This window comes from Oncorhynchus kisutch, linkage group LG14 (genome assembly GCF_002021735.2).
Source record: "Oncorhynchus kisutch isolate 150728-3 linkage group LG14, Okis_V2, whole genome shotgun sequence".
Classification (NCBI taxonomy): Eukaryota; Metazoa; Chordata; class Actinopteri; order Salmoniformes; family Salmonidae; genus Oncorhynchus; species Oncorhynchus kisutch.
In genome coordinates, this window is record NC_034187.2 from 68,717,391 (window position 1) to 68,732,983 (window position 15,593).

A 15,593-nucleotide genomic window follows, 5' to 3' on the forward strand; every position below is an offset into this window, starting at 1 on the left:
GCAGTGTGAGAGTAGATTTCTTTTGAAAAGGAAGCACTAGACTACAGCCATATCGTTTTTGAACCTAGGAGACCTATAGACGGGAATAGGTAGGGAGTCAGACTAGGTTGGCTAAAGTAATGTCTTGCTGGTCAGAAAAGTATGGTAAGTTACAGAGTGAGTGTCTTTAATAAATGCCTTGTTGGTTAGCTAGCTAACTAAGTGTAAAATGCAAATAATGAACTAACTGCTAGATAATTAACTAACTGCAATTGTCATAAACCATTATTATCTAGCTAGCTACAGTAGCTAAATATCTGTCAGATGTAAAGTAAGCAGGATCGTTGCATGTCAGAAACAATGCATGTTGGCTAGCTAGCTCATGTTAGCTACACTGATCAAAAATATAAACGCAACATGCAACAATTTCAAAGATTTTACTGAGATTATTTAAGGATTTCCAAGATGGCCTAGTAATAGGACATCTGTTTTGTCCTGTCCCGTGTATATATCATTTTCTTTGTATACATTTTAATCTCAATATCCGTCTACGGACTGAACATACTCTCCTGCAACCCGCCTCACCCAATGTTGTACGGATCTGCTATTTTTATACTTTAGAACCGGAACCCCCATCAGCAGCTAGCCAGCTAACTAGCTACTAGTTAGTAGTCAGTTAGCCACTGCTAGCGTTCATCACTGTTAATTCGGACATCAGCCAGCCTCAGCCCGGTCAATTCCTGCCAGTCTGCCCAGCGCGATATTAACCCAGAGCATATCGGACTGCTTTTTCTCCACCACATCTCCGGATTCCGACCCAGCTCTGAACCTTTACACCGGCACGGATCCATCACGGCTGGTCTGCAGAAGTAACTATCACGTTCATTGTAATGATGAGACCAAGGCGCAGCGTGATAAGAATACATTATTTTTTAATTAACGAAGACCACTTAAACAAACTAACCAAATGAACGTGACACTATGGTAAACCGAGTGCTGACATGCAACTACACATAGACAATAACCCACAAAACCAAAATGGAAAATGGCAACCTAAATAGGATCCCAAATCAGAGACAACGATAAACAGCTGCCTTTAATTGGGAACCAATTCAGGCCAACATAGACCTACATTACCGAGACATACGCACCCCAGGGCAGCCCATAGATGTACAAAAACCCTAGACAAGTCAGAAACACACATACCACCCTCGTCACACCCTGACCTAACTAAAATAATAAAGAAAACAAAGATAACTAAGTTCAGGGCGCGACAGTATCCCCCCCAAGGTGCGGACTCCCGGCTGCAAACCTAAACCTATATGGGAGGGTCTGGGTGGGCATATAACCTCGGTGGCTGCTCTGGTTCTGGACGCCGCCCTCCATCTTTTCACTGAGTCCGCTCTTGTAGCACTGACCCATGGATCATCGTCGGAGGCTCTGGACTGCGGATCCTCGTCGTAGGTCCCGGGCTGGGGACGCTCGCTGCGTGGATCATCGCTGGATGTTCTGGAATGGGGACCGTCGCTGGAGTCCCCGGGCTGGGAACTGTCGCCGGACGCTCTGGACTGGGTACTGTCGCTGGACGCTCTGGACTGGGTACTGTCGCCGGATGCTCTGGACTGGGTACTGTCGCCGGACGCTCTGGACTGGGAAGGCGCACTGTAGGCCTGGTGCGTGGTGCCAGCACTAGTGGTACCGGGCTGGGGACACGCACCTCAGGGCGAGTGCGAGGAGCAGGAACAGGGCATACTGGACCCTGGAGGCGTACTGGAGGCCTGGTGCGTGGTGCCGGCACTGGTGGTACCGGGCTGGGGACACGCAACTCAGGGCAAGTGCGAGGAGGAAGAACAGGGCGTACTGGACTGCCGAGGTGCACTGTAGGCCTGGTGCGTGGTGCCGGCACTGGTTGTACCGGGCCGGGGACACGCACCTCAGGGCAAGTGCGAGGAGCAGGACCAGGGCGTACTGGACTGAACAGAAAACACCGGGTTGTGAAGGTACACTGGAAACCTGGTGTGTATAGCCGGCATCAATTGTTCTGGAACTTTAACAAATGTTTCAGGATGAGTACGAGGAGCTGACACAGGTGGCATCGGACAGCTAACACGCTCCTCAAAAGGGAAATGCCGTGCTTACTACGCCACACCAACAGCTCTCTCTCTTCACTCTCCACCAATTTCATCAACAACTCCTCGAATAATCTCCCCTCCATCCCCTCCATTCACTCTCCTCAAATCTGTCCAATAACTCCTCGACAATCTCAGACTCACCCCTCAACTTCGCTGATTGCTCCATGTGCCCCCCCAAAAAATATTATTGGGGTTTCTGTGGCCTACCTCCCCGACGTCATTGCTGTCCCCTCTTACTTCGCCATTCCTGTCCTCTCTTACGCTGATTGGTCCTTTTTTGGTGGGTTATTCTATCACGTTCGTCGTAATGATGAGACCAAAGCGCAGCGTGATAAGAATATATTCTTCTTTCATTAACGAAGACCACTTAAACAAACTAACAAAACGACCGTGACGCTATGATAAACCGAGTGCTGACATGCAACTACACATAGACCATAACCCACAAAACCAAAATGGAAAATGGCAACCTAAATAGGTCCCCAATCAGAGACAACGATAAACAGCTGCCTCTGATTGGGAACCAATTCAGGCCTACATTACCTACACTACTGATCCACCTCTACGCAGACGACACCATTCTGTATACTTCTGGCCCTTCTTTGGACACTGTGTTAACAACCGTCCAGGCAAGCTTCAATGCCATACAACTCTCCTTCCGTGGCCTCCAATTGCTCTTAAATACAAGTAAAACTAAATACATGCTCTTCAACCGATCGCTACCTGCACCTACCCGCCTGTCCAACATCGCCTGGCCCACATGCAAATTTAAATAATTGTAAACAAAATTACCCGATTTAGTCATTTAAATTATTGCTATTATACATTTTATACATACAAATTATACCCATCCACAAAAATATGTGTGCCTCGCGAGAGGAGTGCATCCTCCAAAACACCGTGTCACCGTGCATGCGCCTGGCCCGCCACAGGAGTCGCTACAGCACGATGGGACAAGGACAACCCGGCCGGCCAAACCCTACCCTAACCTGGACGATGATGGGCCAATTGTGCGTCGCCTCATGGGTCTCCCGGGCGTGGCCGGCACGGGTATCGAACCAGCATCTGTAGCAACGCAGTTTGCGATGCAGTGCAAAGTCTCAAAATACTAAAATATTACTTAAACAGGATTCTTTAAGAACTCAATTTAAATGTTAATTACATTTTGGGATCACAGAAACAAAGAAAAAATATGGAAAAATAAATAAATATTGAAATATTAATTAAAGCAGCCAGTGTAATCATCTGCCAGAGATTAGCCACAATCGGTTTGAGCCCCAAGTAATACAATTGGGCCAGATAACTCACACCGGAATCGGCCCGAGCTCAATCCCCGCATCCTAGCCATATGTAATACTGCCAAAGGTGGCTCAGGCCACATGATATCATACTGCCAAAGGTGGCTCGGGCCACATGACGTCGGCAGAATCTGACTCTTAGCCGAGTGCCCCGACTCTCAGCAGGAATTGGCCCATATCCACTGTGCTAGCTGGGTAGCTCAGATTGATGGTGGGAACTAGGTAACATTAGCTAACTTTCCCCCAGTAGCTTCAATCTAGCTAGCTAATGGCATTTTTATCAATTTTATTTTTTATTTATTTTACCTTTATTTAACCAGGTAGGCAAGTTGAGAACAAGTTCTCATTTACAATTGTGACCTGGCCAAGATAAAGCAAAGCAGTTCGACAGATACAACGACAGAGAGTTACACATGGAGTAAAACAAACATACAGTTAATAATACAGTATAAACAAGTCTATATACAATGTGAGCAAGTGAGGTGAGAAGGGAGGTAAAGGGCTATGGTGGCAAAGTAAATACAATATAGCAAGTAAAACACTGGAATGGTAGTTTTGCAATGGAAGAAGTAGAAATTAAAATAATGGGGTGCAAAGGAGCAAAATTAATTAATTAATTAAATACAGTTGGGAAAGAGGTAGTTGTTTGGGCTAAATTATAGGTGGGCTATGTACAGGTGCAGTAATCTGTGAGCTGCTCTGACAGTTGGTGCTTAAAGCTAGTGAGGGAGATAAGTGTTTCCAGTTTCAGAGATTTTTGTAGTTCGTTCCAGTCATTGGCAGCAGAGAACTGGAAGGAGAGGAGGCCAAAGAAAGAATTGGTTTTGGGGGTGACTAGAGAGATATACCTGCTGGAGCGTGTGCTACAGGTGGGAGATGCTATGGTGACCAGCGAGCTGAGATAAGGGGGGACTTTACCTAGCAGGGTCTTGTAGATGACATGGAGCCAGTGGGTTTGGCGATGAGTATGAAGCGAGGGCCAGCCAACGAGAGCGTACAGGTCGCAATGGTGGGTAGTATATGGGGCTTTGGTGACAAAACGGATTGCACTGTGATAGACTGCATCCAATTTGTTGAGTAGGGTATTGGAGGCTATTTTGTAAATGACATCGCCAAAGTCGAGGATTGGTAGGATGGTCAGTTTTACAAGGGTATGTTTGGCAGCATGAGTGAAGGATGCTTTGTTGCGAAATAGGAAGCCAATTCTAGATTTAACTTTGGATTGGAGATGTTTGATATAGGTCTGGAAGGAGAGTTTACAGTCTAACCAGACACCTAAGTATTTGTAGTTGTCCACGTATTCTAAGTCAGAGCCGTCCAGAGTAGTGATGTTGGACAGGCGGGTAGGTGCAGGTAGCGATCGGTTGAAGAGCATGCATTTAGTTTTACTTGTATTTAAGAGCAATTGGAGGCCACGGAAGGAGAGTTGTATGGCATTGAAGCTTGCCTGGAGGGTTGTTAACACAGTGTCCAAAGAAGGGCCGGAAGTATACAGAATGGTGTCGTCTGCGTAGAGGTGGATCAGAGACTCACCAGCAGCAAGAGCGACCTCATTGATGTATACAGAGAAGAGAGTCGGTCCAAGAATTGAACCCTGTGGCACCCCCATAGAGACTGCCAGAGGTCCGGACAGCAGACCCTCCGATTTGACACACTGAACTCTATCAGAGAAGTAGTTGGTGAACCAGGCGAGGCAATCATTTGAGAAACCAAGGCTGTCGAGTCTGCCGATGAGGATGTAGTGATTGACAGAGTCGAAAGCCTTGGCCAGATCAATGAATACGGCTGCACAGTAATGTTTCTTATCGATGGCGGTTAAGATATCGTTTAGGACCTTGAGCGTGGCTGAGGTACACCCATGACCAGCTCTGAAACCAGATTGCATAGCAGAGAAGGTATGGTGAGATTCGAAATGGTCGGTAATCTGTTTGTTGACTTGGCTTTCGAAGACCTTAGAAAGGCATGGTAGGATAGATATAGGTCTGTAGCAGTTTGGGTCAAGAGTGTCCCCCCCTTTGAAGAGGGGGATGACCGCAGCTGCTTTCCAATCTTTGGGAATCTCAGACGACACGAAAGAGAGGTTGAACAGGCTAGTAATAGGGGTGGCAACAATTTCGGCAGATAATTTTAGAAAGAAAAGGTCCAGATTGTCTAGCCCGGCTGATTTGTAGGGGTCCAGATTTTGCAGCTCTTTCAGAACATCAGCTGAATGGATTTGGGAGAAGGAGAAATGGGGAAGGCTTGGGCGAGTTGCTGTTGGGGGTGCAGTGCTGTTGACCGGGGTAGGAGTAGCCAGGTGGAAAGCATGGCCAGCCGTAGAAAAATGCTTATTGAAATTCTCAATTATGGTGGACTTATCAGTGGTGACAGTGTTTCCTATCTTCAGTGCAGTGGGCAGCTGGGAGGAGGTGTTCTTGTTCTCCATGGACTTTACAGTGTCCCAGAACTTTTTTGAGTTAGTGTTGCAGGAAGCAAATGTCTGCTTGAAAAAGCTAGCCTTGGCTTTTCTAACTGCCTGTGTATAATGGTTTCTAGCTTCCCTGAACAGCTGCATATCACGGGGGCTGTTCGATGCTAATGCAGAACGCCATAGGATGTTTTTGTGTTGGTTAAGGGCAGTCAGGTCTGGGGAGAACCAGGGGCTATATCTGTTCCTGGTTCTAAATTTCTTGAATGGGGCATGTTTATTTCAATCAGATGGATAGATGATTATATCATTAGAAATAGATGGATAGATGGATAATCAGATGGATTCAATCAGATGGATAGCTTAGCAAATAGAGCTATTAGTTTTCCCCTCACATGTAAAGCTGCTTTATACAGTTTATTTTTTTAACTAGGCAAGTCAGTTAAGAACAAATTCTTATTTTCAATGACAGCCTAGGAACAGTGGGTTAACTGTCTGTTCAGGGGCAGAACAACAGATTTGTACCTTGTCAGTTCAGGATTTGAACTTGCAACCTTCCGGTTACTAGTCCAACGCTCTAACCACTACCAGTTGACACCCCAGTTGCTAGTAAATGAAGTAGGATGTAGGATGAAGTCAGAAGCCAACTAGCAATTCCAAGTTCATGCCTTTTACCAATAAAAATTATGTGCACGTATAAAAGAGAATTACCTTCAAGTTGATAATTGTAGTTTTATTCTAGGACTTCAGGCTGAGTAATAATAGATACTTGTTTGTAGAACCAGTGTTTTCCCACCAGATGTTGTCCACAGTCTTCACCTGAACGAACATCACAGGCAAAATCACAGGCTGCGTCATGCACTTGAGTGGGCGTGGCTTACTAGCACACGTGCTTACACGTTTTTTCTTGAGCAGCCTGGGGGTAAAAAAAAATACTTCAAAATCTACAAGGGGTTAGTATATTCTATTGATATTGGCAAATTGTACTTGCAACATGGCCTTTAAGGATAAATAATGCTTTCAAGCCATTCCACTCCACATGTGGATGGGTGATAGCCTAGTGGTTAAGAGTGTTGTACGAGTAACCGAAAGGTTTCTGGTTTGAATCCCCAAACTGACAACGTGAAAAATATGTTGATGTGCCCTTGAGCAAGGCAATTAACACTAATTCCTCCTGTATGTTGTTTTTGGTTACAACATCCTGTCTATTCAAATGTCTCTGACGGCATACCATCCTCTGCTTCATCCCATACTGAGATTTAGCAGTACAGTATGATTGTATAATGTGTCAGGTAGAAAGTGACGAGAATGTTAAAGTCAGGTCTGATAATGGTGTCGACTGAGTGAATGAATTATGTAAAGTTTTGTGATGATGTGATAAAGTAGGGCCCGGTGCGGCAGGACCCGGACGGATGTGGGGCAGCTAGCTAGCTCTTTGAGTAGTAACATTAGCTCATGATGATGATGACAGCCATTACTGAAGGGAGGAATCGCTGTGCTATGGCTCTTTCACACATTCCCTAACACCATCTCCCAGAGGGGAGTGGGAGCCAGTTAATAGCCAATCTTGGCATGAGTAGCATTCAGCTGCATTGTGTCATACGTACTGTACTTAACCATGGGTCCTCCCTCACTGGTTACTGCCCTGTGTGAGCACAACAGCACCTACCATAGGCATGCAGTACAACTACAGAATGTCTCCCTTTTTCTCTCTCACTCTCCTCAGCTCTCTTTCTCTCTCTCTCTCTCTCTCTCTCTCTCTCTCTCTCTCTCTCTCTCTCTCTCTCTCTCTCTCTCTCTCTCTCTCTCTCACTCTCTTCATCTCTCTCTCTCTCTTCAGCTCTCTTCAGCTCTCTCTCCCTCTCTCTTTTCAGCTCTCTCTCTCTTCAGCTCTCTCTCTCTCTTCAGCTCTAGTTCTCTCTCTCTTCAGCTCTAGCTCTCTCTCTCTTCAGCTCTCCCTCTCTCTCTTCAGCTCTCTCTCTCTCTCTTCAGCTCTCTCTCTCTTCAGCTCTCTCTCTCTTCAGCTCTCTCTCTCTCTCTCTCTCTCATCAGAATTATTTTGAATGTGAGTTGAACTGAATAAACCTAGGGCTATGACCCGAAAGAAAATCTGTTTTATTTTAATTCAAGGTATAGATTACTTTACTAAACCTTGACCCACAAAGACCTGCAAGGTTCTATAGTGAGATGATATGGTTACAAAATGACAACCTTTGGCAACGGAGATGAAGAATTTAAACTGAGGTAACTGTAGCCTGCAGTGACCATGGACCAAGAGCTGCACACACCATTGGTGAAAATTGAGGATTTCATTGACATAATATGACTTCACAGGGCTATATTTTGCAGAATGGGTAGGCAGCAATTCTGACACAATTAGAATTCTCCAACAGAAAATTTGTCCTGTGAAAATAAGCTGGCTGTGTGGTGTACGTTCCACGGCTCGGGGAGAGAGTTGTTTTGCTTGGCACGGGGAGCGTGGGATGGAGAGAAAGTGAGCCCTTGTGTAGTCCAAAACCACTGGCTTTCTACTCCTGTCGTTTAGCAGAGCAAACTTGGCATTTCCTAATGACTTCACACTTTCCGTCTCATAGTCTGATCCGTCTCTTCTCAGTTCCTCTCCTCTTCTCAACTCTCGAAGCCCAGCCGGGACCAGGCCAGTATGTGGGGAGAGGATGAACAACCTAACTTGAGCTCAGCAAGCTTCATTTGGAATTTTTGTGAGCAAACCATGCTATGATATAAGGGTTGCGGTCAATTCAATTTAAATTCGCGTCAATTCAGGAAGTACGCTAAAATTCCAATTCCTATTCTCTTCAATGCTTTTCAATGAGGAACATTTGAAATTGGAATTTGGTTAACTTTCTGAATTGACTGTAATTGAATGCAATTGACCCCAACCCTGATTGATATCAATAGGAGATTAGCACGAAATTGAGCTTCAACGCTTGATATGACCGAAGATACAGCCAATATTGGAACCAGTGGTGAGATATGCAGTGATGGAAATTGTAGGAGTCATACAGTGGTAAAACTAGAAGTGGTAGTAGAGGGGAAGTCATTTTAGTGGCATTCAATTAATTGGTGCAAATGGTTATGAATCAGTAGGTGCAGTACGGGTAGCAAAGGACAAAGTCAGTGGCGTGTATTCATGTATGCCAAAGGAAGCCAGGCTTCCCTAAGTATTTGACTATATAAAAAAATATATATAGACAATTTGTTTTCCTCTCTGTGTTTTCATAAATATCCTTCTATTCACACACTGAATCTCACCAGAGAAATCATCCGAGCGAGGGAAACAGCACCCGTCTGTCTTAGTATGAGTAGCACATGTATCTGACGCTGTCTGGACCAAAAAAGTATGGCATGTTGGCGCCGTGGCATTTGATTGATTAACGCCAGCAAGTGTTTGTCCTCTCTTGATAAAAACATTGTAAAATAATTAGCCAATCAGCGTTGAGCTGAGCTCAACAGTGGGTTGTCCTGGCGAAGCAAAACGGCCCCCAAGGGAGGCCAGATTGAATTTGTCTTCACACCAACCAAATCACATCCTAAGCAAAATGTCACGGTCAGAAAAAGCTGTCTGATTCTGGTCTGCTTATGTTGATGTCCTGCAGTAGCTAGCTTGCTAAATCGTCCCTGTCCAAAGCCATGGATGGCGATGTGGATTTGGACTTGTGGTTTTTACTTAATTCTCTGTACAGGCCAATGATCATGATGGAGATTCTGATCTAACCATAAATTAATATATGTGCCACTGGCCTGAGACAATTGAAGTTCTAGATGTAGCCTAATAGACTCAAGTTAACATGCTAGCTATCTTAGCTGGTTCATTGTTGCCCATGCGAGGAAGTTAGGTTAGCAAGCATTTTAGCTAGGTAGCCTATGACAACAAGAACGAAAAGAGTAATATATGACAGAGCCATAGACCATTTAGCCAACATGAAAGAGAAGATGACACTGGCGTTCAACTAGTCTATAAGTATGGTATCAAAAAATAAATAATAATTATAGTCTATAAGTACGGAATTAACATAAAATTATGTTTTACCTGCGTACGCACGCACTCACGCACGCACTCACACACGCACACACACACACACACACACGCACACACACACACACGCACACACACACACACACACACACACACACACACACACACACACACACACACACACACACACACACACACACACACACACACACACACACACACACACACACACACACACACACACACACACACACACACAAATCAGTGCCATGGACAGCTACATGATATTTAGCTACATTGATTGGAATAAATTGTTTTTGATATATTTAAGTTTGCTTTCACTGTATTAAAGCCTAGTTGAAGTGATGATGTTCACATAGTGGAGGCAGTGCTCCTGTTGTCTTTGTGCTGACTTCATGGGTCACTTGTTTGGCCATGCTGTAGGTCATGTAGGCCTAACAGCTTCATGGGTCACTTGTTTGGCCATGCTGTAGGTCATGTAGGCCTAACAGCTTCATGGGTCACTTGTTTGGCCATGCTGTAGGTCATGTAGGCCTAACAGCTTCATGGGTCACTTGTTTGGCCATGCTGTAGGTCATGTAGGCCTAACAGCTTCATGGGTCACTTGTTTGGCCATGCTGTAGGTCATGTAGGCCTAACAGCTTCATGGGTCACTTGTTTGGCCATGCTGTAGGTCATGTAGGCCTAACAGCTTCATGGGTCACTTGTTTGGCCATGCTGTAGGTCATGTAGGCCTAACAGCTTCATGGGTCACTTGTTTGGCCATGCTGTAGGTCATGTAGGCCTAACAGCTTCATGGGTCACTTGTTTGGCCATGCTGTAGGTCATGTAGGCCTAACAGCTTCATGGGTCACTTGTTTGGCCATGCTGTAGGTCATGTAGGCCTAACAGCTTCATGGGTCACTTGTTTGGCCATGCTGTAGGTCATGTAGGCCTAACAGCTTCATGGGTCACTTGTTTGACCATGCTGTAGGTCATGTAGGCCTAACAGCTTCATGGGTCACTTGTTTGGCCATGCTGTAGGTCATGTAGGCCTAACAGTTTTTTATGCAATATTTGCTTTGTGGACAGATGTTGCTCTCCGGTTTTGTGATGAAAGAAACGTATATGTAGTTGAATTTATTCCACCACTGTGTGACTGTTGTATTTTTGTTGTCTCTCTCTTATTTTAGACTGTATCATGGTGGGTTATAGAGCAAACAATGCAATTACAACATAGGTTGTAATATGGATTTTTTTACTGGCTTGGCTTCCCCAGTGATTTTACCTATGCACCGCTACTGGACAAAGTCAGGCTTTGAATACTACAGTACACGAAATCGGGCACTACATTTACTGGTAATTACTGATAATATGTTTACATATTTCCTACTGTTTTATAAGTCAGAATACAAAACCCCAGACAGTTCTAGGACACTCGGAAGACAGTTCTACAGATCGACTTGCTCACGACACAGGCATGGCTGATGACTCTCCAGATTCCTCTTGATCAGGTGGATCTACATGTATAACTTCCATAGCTGTATGATAAAGAAGTCATTTTGCATGGAAGTCAAAAACGAATTTCATGATAATTTTGGTAGATAAATAATAAAGTATGAAAAGGCTTATTCATTCACATGTCATGAACACACTATAATATCATCATAATTGTATATCATAAATAAACAATTCCAGGTGAAAGTCAAAGGCCATACCTTTCTAGGGAGGAGGGAAACACTACTACAGTATTGAAAATATTGCCTTCCTTGCTAATTTGCTGAATACAGCCATAGCAAAACAGTGCAGACGTGCTGTCAGCTCAAGAGGTTCATTTAAGGATGAAAAGCCTGGCATTTTTCATTTTACCACAACTTATCGATACTTTGCCTTTTCAAGTATACATGATTCATATGGTCCATGTAAGAAAGCAGCAATCAAATCCCTGGGGAATACAGTTTTTTCTCTCTCGCACGCCGGTTCACCCCATCTAAGTTGATCTTTCTGTCTCCATCACAGTAGGGTGCTTTTCAAAGAAATGTCTGCCTCTGCAATTATCCCTGCACTGCCCCTGTTAACCCTTCTGGGGAATAGTGGAAATATTGGATTTTCTTAAATGCATACACTATATTGATTGGTTCTGATATATGCCATTTTATGAATACTATCCTGTGCTATTGCAGACCATGTCTGGCTTGAGAAGCTAAGTCTGGCGTATGTCAAATAAAATAAAAACTATTTGTCACACGCTTCGTAGACAACAGCTGTAGACTAACAGTGAAATGCTTACTTAAGGTTCCTTTTCCAACAATGCAAAGTAAAAAAATAATATACAAAATTAAATAAAAAATAGAAATAGTGACACAAGGAATAAATACATTAGAAAATATTCAAAATAAAGAAAACCCTTGAATGAAATGAGTAGGTGTGTCCAAACATTTGACTGGTACTTTTGGTAGGGGTAAAGTGACAGGGCAACAGGATAGATAATAGACTGTAGCAGCTATGTGTGTGTGTGTGTGTGTGTGTGTGTGTGTGTGTGTGTGTGTGTGTGTGTGTGGTTCCAGACTTGATGCATTGGTACCGCTTGCCATGCGTAGCAGATAGTACAGTATGTTGCTTGAGTATCTGGCATCTTTGACCATTTTGGGGTATTTCTTCTGACTCAGCCTGGTATAGAGGTCCTGTATTAGCTGGGAGCTAGGCCCCAGGGTTGTACTGTGCCGTACGCACTACACTCTGTAGCACATTGCAGTCGGATACCAAGCAGTTGCCATACCAAGCGGTTATGCAGCCAGTCAAGGTGCTCTTGATGGTGCAGATGGTGCAGCTCTATAACTTTTTTTGTGGACCAGAGGGCCCAAGTCTTTTAAGCTTCCTGAGGGGGAGAGGCCCTCTTCACAACTTTCTTGGTTTGTTTGGACCATGATAGATCCTTAGTGATGTGGACACGAGGAAGTTAAAGCTCTTGACCCACTCCACTACAGCCCTGTCGATGTGAATGGGGCCGTGCTCGGCCATCCGTTTCCTTGTAGTGCACGATCAGCTCTTTTGTCTTACTGACGTTGAGGGAGAGGTTGTTGTCCTGGCACCACACTGCCAGGTCCTGACCTCCTTCCTATAGGCTGTCTCATTGTCGTAGGTGATCAGGCCAACCATTGTCATGTCTTCGGGAAACTAAATGATTGTGTTGGAGTCGTGAGTGAACAGGGAGTACAGGAGGGGACTAAGCATGCCGCCCTGAGTTGCTGGTCAGTGTGGCAGATGTGTTATTGCCTACCCTCACCAACTGGGGTATTTCGTAATTTACCTGAAAAAGTTAAAGTTAGGTATTGCTTTTTTCTCCAAGTCCTAGTAAGGTGTCTGTTTATGAATAGCTAGTGTCTCGTGAGGGGATAATACCTGCAACATTATTTACTCTTCAATGTTTTAAACCAAGTCAAAAATTATGCGACACACACCATCCAGCTATGGTGCATTCCCTTCAGGAATTCCAGGATCTAGTTGCGGAAATATAAATATCACTGCTAAGAATGTACGATTTTAGCCAACATTTAAAATGAAGAGTCATAGATGTGCACTGGATGTCATGTTCGGTGGCTGGAAAGTATCTTATTCTGAATGCTGTGCTGTGTACTGGCATTATTTTACATCTCATTTAGTTTTTTATCAAAATGTTGCTTGTATTCTAGTGTATGTGCGTGTAGACAAACTTGCCTCTAGCAGTGTTTTTTCCCCCAGCGAGACTACAATGTAAATAGAGACAGAGCCGAATGTCAAAACGATACATTGACATCCAGAAATGTGGTTTTACTTCATGGATGTATAATAAGTTTAAGATGAAATTTTGCCTGCAGCTCCCTTTGATTCTAGCTCAATCAGTTTTATCCCAAGACTGTAATTCAAGGCTTTCGAAATATTTTGCCCTCCCTTTTTTATGTCTTTTTTATGTGGAAGCCACATTGGCATTGTTGTCATGGCTGTGATAGCTGTGATGGCTGTGATGGCGGCTCGCTGTAAATACACACAGATGAATGAACTTAATGACAGCTCTCTAGAATCTTTGGAATTGCTACTTATGTTCCCCTTAATCTGCAGAGTCTGCTGATCGGCTACTTGATGGGTCAAAGTTTCAGTGAGTACATCTTTAACTTGCTTGCATGTTTCTTGACCGTGTATAGCTGGATGGTGTGTGTCGCATAAGAATTTTTGACTTGGTTTAAAACATTGAAGAGTAAATAATGTTGCAGGTATTATCCCCTCACGAGACACTAGCTATTCATAAACAGACACCTTACTAGGACTTGGAGAAAAAAGCAATACCTAACTTTAACTTTTTCTGGTAAATTACGAAATAACAGGGTAAAACTTGGTTGGCGTTGGTCTTTCAACCAGTGATGAATATCGCCTGAGTGCTTTGAATAGTTTATGTTCAAAAAGGACCAAAACTAATTGTTTGGTGTGATAGTTTCTGAATTAAGCTAGGCCCTGGCACACACCCCATATGTTTGTCATGTAGTGGCGCATGTGGACCACCAGATTGCCTTCAATTCTTACACCTAGATGCCTACCTCCCGCTTTGTCAAGATCACTCTCAACCACCATAATTATTTCTTTGTGCGAGGTTCACTACAATAGGCCTATGATGTTGTTTTTGTGAGACCCAGAATGGTCGGTCTGAAAAGACACCCTACTACCCACAGATCAAATCCAATCATGGTGTTTGTGGTTGGAAAGATTCATGGCAGAAAAAACATTTTGGCTTGTGAAAACAAAAAAAAGTAGCTCTGGTGTTTAGATCTCTTGAGTAACAGGGAACGCAAAATGAAGATGTACGACTGCTCTTAAGACAAAACGGAGCTTGCAATCCATCTGTCTTGTCAGTATGGAGCGTTAGATCACATTTATTATGTCGCAAGAGTACATTAAAGATCATGTAGTTATTATGTCTTAGGATGTTATTGCGGAACTTTGAAGAACATTGGAGTGCCCAAATAGGCTATATGCCCTCTGCTCGCCTGAAGTTAGGCTAAGATTATTTACATAAACCCAATGAAATCCAGGCTTCACTGCTGACCAATGAGACCAACGCCCTACAAGGCTAGCTTAGTCTCAATCACTGGGTGTCTACTGGGAGTGCAGTCTAGACGACCGTTTCCAAAGGCAGACCTAACAGTGAAATTCTACATCTATCTTCCATATCAGACTGAGTGGGGAGAGCTTCCTGTGGATATGGAGCAAGGGCCTATCCGAAATGTCTCCCTGTTCCCTATATGCGGCACCACTTTTGGCCAAAGCGTGCGCTTCAACTGGGCGTACAGTTCTAATTCTAACGGTAGACCCAAGAGGAAAATTATAATTCAAATTTCCATATCAGACCAGATGGACAGAGCTCCCTGTAGCTAGTCTGAGAGCAAGCGTCAATCTAAAATGTCTCCCTGTTTCCTATATGAAGCAAAACTTTTGGCCAGGGTCCTTGCTATCGGGAATCCTTAGGATGTCCAACTCTGACGTCACCCATTGAAGTTTAAATTCATTTAAAATGGTTAAGATAAGGGTTAGGATTATGATTAAGATTAGGGTTAGGTTAAGGACAACGGTAGGAGTTAAGGTTAGGGTTTAGGGTAGGGACATCCCAAGGACACCAGATAGCCCTAAACTTTTGGACAGAGCCTGCGCCTTATAGAGAGGAAGCAGCTCTAGTAAAACTTCAACTCACTAGTCTGAAATTGACTGATTTGGAGGACATTGTGGCTACGTCCCAAATTCCACTCTATTCC